The following is an 8,295-nucleotide window of genomic DNA, read 5'->3' as shown; positions in this document are numbered from 1 at the left end:
TTTGGAGTTAATTGCGCCTTGAAGATCGGCCCGGCGAAAGCAATCCTGCGGATCCCTCGGGCAGAAGTGCGCGTGCGCCACGCTCCGCTTGCCCCATCCCCGGCCGCGACAAGACGCAGCTCCCCGTGCGCCCGCGACCATCCAGCTCCTCTGCATCGCCTGCAGCGCTGCCTCGACCGGTCGTATTGCCGCTGCTCTGCTCCATGCGCGCGCCCCGCGACGCTCTAGCACGCCACCGACGCCGTGCCTGCCAACTCACGCTCGGGACAAGACGCCGTAGTGCCTCGGCCTCGCCTGCAGCGCCCTGGAGAAGCCGTTCAACCGCGCATGCTTGCCTCGCCTGCCACGCCTCGCCCGCATGCCTGCCACACCACCCGCCGGCACCTATGGCCGCCACCATGGCCGGTCCACCCCGCAACAGTGCCCCAACACCCCTCCAGTCCCTTCCACCAACGCCGCAGCTCTGCGTAGCCTCACATGATATGGACCCGCTAGGGTTGATTCCCGATCTTTCGATGAGAGGCATGGGATAACTCGATTGGTCGATGGAGACGATGTTCACGGCCCAACTACAGCCTTCCAAGCTGCGCCTTAGCAACCGATACACCACCTCCAATGGCTGCCGCGATCTTGTGGAGCGCGTCACCCGGCCACTAGGGCACTCGTCCTGCAAGCAATCGAAGAACAAGCAAGAACAAGTAGAACAAGCAACTCAATTGCAAATATGGAGATGAAAACTAATCTGAAATCACAAAGTCGGGGTTCTGAATCGAGTAAAACGGATGGTCTAGTCGACACACGCGTCTACAAGGAAGTAGCAATGGCTAAACTTTCAACAAAACAAAACCCAATCTAATTGTGGTGGCTCTAATCCTTATTAATACCTAGGAGGACAACCAGGAGGGTGTTGGGGTCGTGCTCCAACCCTAGGACACGTCCCTAATGGACCCAACTTGATACACGGCCCATTGGGCCAAAATAAGGCGACGCAACACCTCTGGACAGAAAACCTCTCGATAGTATTTTGATGATTGCGGCCGACTCAGAGAAGTTATAGATATGATTCTAGATCCATATGAAAATATACTTTATAAGGATTCCAAGGAGTACTTGAACACCTAAAACAGAGTTCGGATGAGGTCGTGGCGGCCGTTGCAAGTTGACACAGAGCTGCAGTCCGAATCCAGCCCCAAAACGTATTGGATTGGAACTCTTTCTTTCCTTGGGCCAAAAGTGACGTGGTGGCCTAGTGGAGGACGTTGGGAATACTTGGATTTGGCCCCCAATCTACTTCTTTGGTCCTCCATGCCTTCCATGTGTGTTTAACACTATTTTTGATCCACATATGTATTTCTAAAATTGACAACGAACACACATCATGGTGCAACATCAATTCATCAAATATATCAAATACAATCATGGTAAAGAATTGTTTCACCTGTGAATCAAAAGTTACTAATGTGGTTATATCCGAGCAGGTTATGTCCTCATCATTCACCCCTTCTTGGTTGCAAGTCGTCCTCGACTTGCTCCAATGGCATTCTAAGGTAGTTGCTTTGATGTTGGAGCACGGAGCAACGACCATGCTGCATGGGCACAACCAGTAATGCTCCCCTTCTTTGGCCTTACCCTGTTGCATATGGGAAAAACTAGAAAAACTTTGTAAGACATTATTAGTGTTAGTGCAGCCCTCTATTTGATCATGGTATTGTAGCCCAAAAGGATATTTCAGATTGAACCAAACATAAACTTTATGCACCAAATATTCTCCTTTGCTATCATATTTGCCAATTGCATGAAGCGAACAATGATTAAAACTTGGCAAACCAGAATCAAATTTAAGTTTCTCTTTTAGATAATATAGATTACACAAAACATCAAATTCAATATAGCCCAAAGTATTTAAAGAGGATAGCAAATTCAGTTCATCTTGTGCACAAGTAATAGGATGAAAAACTTATCTTCAGCACATTTGTATGATTCTAAACCAAAAGTATCACACTTATTCACTACTTGTGGTATAGGAGTAAAAGAATCATCAACACACAAGTCCTCTTTATCACAAGGAACAATAAGTAATTCATTTTTTGACAAAGGAAAATCGACAGTGGGTTCCACTATTTGTTGCTCTTCATTAGCATGCAGAGTGGATAAATTTTGGACATTATGAGTCACATAATTCTTGCAAATCTTCACAGATACTAGAATCTCCTTTTCAGCATTGAGAGCAAGACAAAACAATTGACCAATATGGCTATAAGAATTGTTAATTAACAAGGTTTGAATTCCAGAATTGAGCCCTCTCATGAACCTACTCATAAATCTTCCATGCACTCATGTTGACAAAAGATATCCACCAAACATGATACAAATTTTAAAATTATAGAAGTATTCTTTCACAGTCCTACTATCTTGCCTCATGTTGACTAATTTTTCAAGCAAGTAATTAGCATAATATTCAGGAATGAATGAATCTCTAAAAAGACATTTGAAGTCTTCCCAAGATTCTAAAACTTTGTTACACCTACAAATGTGTTTCCATTGTAGCAAGGCAAATTCAGTCAAAATATTAGAGGCAATATAAATCTTTTGTTTCTCAGATAGGTCATGCTCATCAAATTCATTATCTACTTTTAACTCCCAATCAATATAAGCTTCAGGATCAAACTTACCATCATATAACGGCAAGTGTTGAATGACATCCTGAATATGAGGGTCGAGTTTCAACAGCTCAAAAATCTCCGTATCACCTGCCATGATTAGTAGAAAACAAAAAACACAAAAATAGTATTTATCCTCCTATCAACTACTAGGATGTGTCGGTTGTAATTCTCTCAAACTCAAATTGTTTCAAACAAGCTCTTACAACTTCTTACCAAGCCAAACAGGAGGTGACGGCAACCAACAAGTCTACAACCGCGGAGAGAAGTGTATTGGTGCCGCAACAACAAAAACCTATCAAGCTGTAGTCGAATATGTGGAGCTATAGGTGGGCTAAAGCAAGGAAATATACTAGCACCACGTTAGTCACAAAAGCAAGTTGAATAATTGCTCAACGGTGGTACGGTGCTGGTCCTAGCCTAGACCGTGCTAGAGACGCAAGCCTGGACACAAAGGAAGTCACAACACACCACCGGAAAATAATAGACAAGCACAACGAACAGCCCTTTTCTTCCTATTTTTTTTGTCTTTCTTTCCTTCTTTTTTTCTGTTTTTTTTCTTCTTTTTTTTTCAGGGGGTCCTCAAATCTGATTATATGAACAAAAGGACTTCACAAAAGTCACACACCACACAAACTTTTTCAGAAAGGATAGGGGTATTCTGAAAGGATAGAAATCAGATTCGGACTCAAGACAGCAACAAGGCAGCTGTCAATTCGGACTCCAAACCGATTCCAACTCGAACTCAGCACCACGTGGGATTCGGTCTTAAGCAAACTCAGAGTAGGACTCAGACTTGAACACAAACATGTATTCGGATTCAGCTAATAGAAGATTTTATATGGTAGCACACGGCTGTGACTAGAATGTGAAAAGAACTCGAAACTCTAAAGGACAAAAACTAAGACCAGCAACTCGACACAACCGATGCAACCGAAAACTCAACAAGCCCTAACTAAGCAGTGCTAGCAAAGGCTCAAAGGGTTTATAGGATTGTGGATAAACAAATCTACTATTTTTTTGGCTTTTTCTGGACTATGGGAAAGTAAAACAACGAAGGATCGGAAATCTCTCACCGATAAACCTTGCTCTGATTACCACTTCATCCTGGCCCTATAAAGGGGGAGAAGACCGCCAGAACGCGCCCTTGCTGACGCCCTTGCCCCTGCTAAAGCTCCCCTGCTCTCGCTCTCAGCTCCGCCGCACCCCCTCTCCGTGGAGCTCCCCTCTTCACCGCGCTCCGCCACTCGCTGATGCCACCACCAGCTTTGCCGCCACCTCACGAAGCTCAGGCGCTCGCCCGTCGCCGCCTCCAAGCCCCGACAATGCCGGAACTCTGCCACCCCATTCCGCCATCACCGCAGACCGGTCCGCCGCCGTTCCGCCCCTCCCGACCTTCTTCGCGCCCCCAACTGCCGCCAATCGACTCTTGGTGAGCCTGCACTTCTTCCCTGCTGCTTGCCCCGCCAAAATCGCTGGAATTGCGCCGACCGCGGCCGCAGCGCACCCGAGGCACCCGTGTCTTCCCGTTTCTTCCAGGGACCTTAGCATGAAAATTAGGGACCCTTGCATGTTTAACCCTTAGACTAGGGGCTAGATCGCAAGTTTACCTCGGTTTTTGTTTTATAATCAGCAGAAATGTGTTTGAATTTGGAAATTCACCAAAACTCGTAGAAATTTCAGAAAAATGCAAAATCAATTTTGCTAGGCTCATTATAAAATATAGTTTTTGATAAAAGTACTTTTGGCACATGTCTCTGCTAGGATTAATGTTATATGTTTTAATCCTTGTTTAAGCTATTTAAATTGTTGTAAATCAAGGAAAAATGCTAAAAAGATAAATCCAAATCTGCAGTGTGTGTTTCTGAGTATAGAAGCTTGGAAAAATGAATTGGAGCCCAGCTCAGATAGTTAAGTCACTATTTTAGTTTATTAATTGAAATATGCGGGAAGATTTTTCTTTTTGCATCATGATTAAATCAGAGATGATAAAAATGTGAAACAAATTAGAATAGGTCAGTGGTGTAGTGTAGTTTGTAGAAAAAATTTAGAACCTGATCAGAAGTAGAAAGAAAACCACTTTCCTTTTTGGGGAAAAATAATTAAGGTAAAATGCTAAAAAGATAAATCCAAATCTGCAGTGTGTGTTTCTAAGGATAGAAGCTTGGAAAAATGAATTGGAGCCCAGCTCAGATAGTTAAGTCACTATTTTAGTTTATTAATTGAAATCTGCGGGAAGATTTTTCTTTTTGCATCATGATTAAATCAGAGATGATAAAAATGTGAAACAAATTAGAATAGGTCAGTGGTGTAGTGTAGTTTGTAGAAAAAATTTAGAACCTGATCAGAAGTAGAAAGAAAACCACTTTCCTTTTTGGGGAAAAATAATTAAGGTAAATGTATGGAAAAAGATGCCCTTCACTAAAAATTATGAAAAATTCACCAAAGGCTCTATGTCACCTCTGGAACCTACTGCTAAAATTTCATACCCAGATTCGTTATGGCTTCTGTCTTAAAAATAGTTAAGCACACACTACCTTATCACAATGAAACATTTTTTATTTATTTTTGTGCAAGTTTCAACTTCATAGCTTACTGTTTAAAGATTGAAATAAATTTTGGGACATGTACCAAATTAAATGGAAGAAAGAAACCTTAAGTAAGGGTAATGGTCTCTTTCGGAAGAGGTACAAAAAAACATTCAGAAGTAGGATAACTTTCCGATCTAAAGTTTAATAAAGTTAAGTTGTATATATGTACACAATCACCATCAGGTCAACCCCGGGTTTATACCATAACACGTCTTACCTTATGCAGATAAAGAAGGTGTAGAACCTTGTTTAGGTGAATGTGGTCGTAATGTAATTTACACTTCAGCACTAATTCGTGTTTCGCATCTTGCATGAGAAAGCATGGGAGTTGAACTTGATGCATTTGCATTTCGTGTAGAGGTGAACCTCGCTGACGGAGCGTACGAGCTTCACCCGGTGCCAGAAGAAGGAGCCGTAGCTGATCTGCATCAAGTCAAAGCCGAGCCCGTACTGGAGCAAGCCGAGGACTAGTTCGCTAACTCCCCGTGTGAAGGCAAGCCCCGGAGCATAAACTCCTACCTTTAACTACTTGCAATATATTTGGTTGCTTTGATTGTGCATTTTTGTTTTTAGGAATTGATTGAAACCGTAGATGCACGAACGTAGTACCCTTTGATATAAGCACTAGTATATTGAGTCGAGTAGTTGCAATGCTTCATAGGACTTGGTAAAAGTCGAGTGATTGCTTGTCACTCGCGAGTTATAATAGTTGAATGCCTTTTTCTTTCGCTGTAACTGTAAGGACGATGGACGGGGCAGGGCCCTGTGAACTATTTTAGGTGGTCAGTGGATTGCCCTGTCTGTCTACTTGAAATGGACTATGGTCAAGATGTGATAGTATTCGTGATCAAGTGTTGAAAGTACTAATCTCATACCTAGTATGGGATGGGGAAGCCTAGTACCTGATTGAACCGGGACGTGAGCGGATCGCCCCACATTACTCTGGAATGGAGTTTCCCTTGTGGCCACATGTGGTGACAAGTGTGGTCATAGAATGGTAGAGGCCGAGTCTATGGAGCCTTGTACCAAGGGAAGTGGGCCCGACACGAGTCTGGGAACTGATGGGGATGGCTGACAAATACCTCCATAATGTTTTCAGTAGAATATGAGAATATAGCCATCATGCAGTGTTGAAAAGATCCCGGCACATTGCACAAACTGAAAGGCAAGCGGAAGTTTCATAGGTGCAAGTGAATGTGGTCTTATGTTGATCATCCAGATGTATAGGAATTTGAAAGAAGTCGGAATATCCATCAAGGTAGGAAAAGTGAGAGTGCTTTGCTAACCTTTAGAGCATTTCATCAATGAAAGGAAAAGGAAAGTGATCCTTCCTAGGTGCCTTGCTCAACTTCTGGTAGTCAATACACATCCTCCATCCTGTCACTATCCTCTGGAGGATCAACTAATTCTTCTCATTTGTTACAATAGTCAATCCTCCTTTCTTTGGTACGCATTACACTGGGTTCACCCATTCACTATGCGGTACTAGATAATTATCCTAGAGGTGCCGATGAAATGCCCTAGGTTTCTTCGAGTTCTGGTGGATGGATTCCGTTTACCGATGAAAATTGGGCATATTTATAGTCCAAAGGTGCCGTGGGGCGAAGGGCATGTTGATCGGGATTAGAAACGAGCCAGGCCGATCAACCTAGGCCCCCTGGGCCTATCGGCCTAGGCAATTTTGCCACCTTCCCGACCTCAAACACCAAAACTTTCTATACGAAACTTGTAGATCTTTTCGAGGCATGATACCAAATTCACCCCAATCGGAGTCCGGACAAGAGATGTAAGATCTGTTGCTTCTGCGGGCCTTCTGAACTTCCAATCTTGGGTTTCCCTTAGCTTGACCATGAGATTGACTTGCCAAATCACCACATACTTTACCTCTAAGTCATCTGGAATGATGGTTCATCGAATGTGGATGTATTTGTATGGTGAATTGGTCTAGGCCGATCGGCCTATGGGTCATGGGCCAATCAGCCTACACTCTTTTGGTCTCCGCTGGTCATCGTCTTTCTCGTGTAGACTTCTATGTTGTTCAAAGTCCAAGTCCAAATCCAACTTGTAGAAAAACACTTCATTTATGTCGTATTTCCTATGATTTTGCAATATGGTCCAAAACACAACACATATGCGAATATGGGATTATTTCAGGTGCCAATTGATGGGTTAGTATAAGAATATGCATGAAAACGGTATTCAAATGGCACTAAAAGTGTGTCAATAACAAGTGTCAACAATCCTCTCGTGCTTAAACCGTGCTCGTCCTCATGTAAGTCCAAGATACCTGCTTATTTAGGAAATTAGCATTGCCCTTTGATGTCATCCCTGCACTAAGTTATACATAACAAGACACATTACTTTCTCAAGTATTTAACATTTAAATTTCAAGTTGTGACCGGCTATTTTTCATCATGGAAGATGGACTAGCAATAAAGAACATTCCACAATAAAATAAATACAACGCTCTTGAACTTAAGTGAACTTTAGACTTTAGTCTTGTTCCATCGTGGAGTTTTCAAAAGGATGCAAATCAAACATAAGTGAGATTCTCTTGCAAAAACTCATGTAAACACTCATCTCATCAAGTCAGTCAAATCTATACTAGATTATTTTCAACATATTCTACTCATATATGAAGGTGGAAGGCTTATGTGGAGCTTGGTAAGTAAACACAATCCTAGCAGAATATTATATTTGAAATATTGTCAAACTAAGAGAGAGATCTATTGGGATTACTGAGACCTGTCAAAAAGGCCATGGAAAATAAATGTTGGAGATGGGGAGAGATGAAACACACACATTTAGATACTGGACATGTGCAAGTGACAAAAGGATGATCGCGACACATGAAGTTCTTGTTATCGGATTGCACATGGTTGGAAAACGAGTATGGATCAATACTTAATCTTGAAAGCACTGGGAACTTTACTGAGGCTCAAAGAACTGAGGAGCATTTTATTCTTTTTCTCCTTTATTTTTTCTTTTTCATTCTTTTTTCTCTTCTTTCTTCTTTCTTTATTTTTCCTCATCATTTCTTGTAT

The sequence above is a fragment of the Setaria italica genome, chromosome IV (genome assembly GCF_000263155.2).
Source record: "Setaria italica strain Yugu1 chromosome IV, Setaria_italica_v2.0, whole genome shotgun sequence".
NCBI lineage: Eukaryota > Viridiplantae > Streptophyta > Magnoliopsida > Poales > Poaceae > Setaria > Setaria italica.
Note: the sequence above shows the minus strand (reverse complement) of the source record.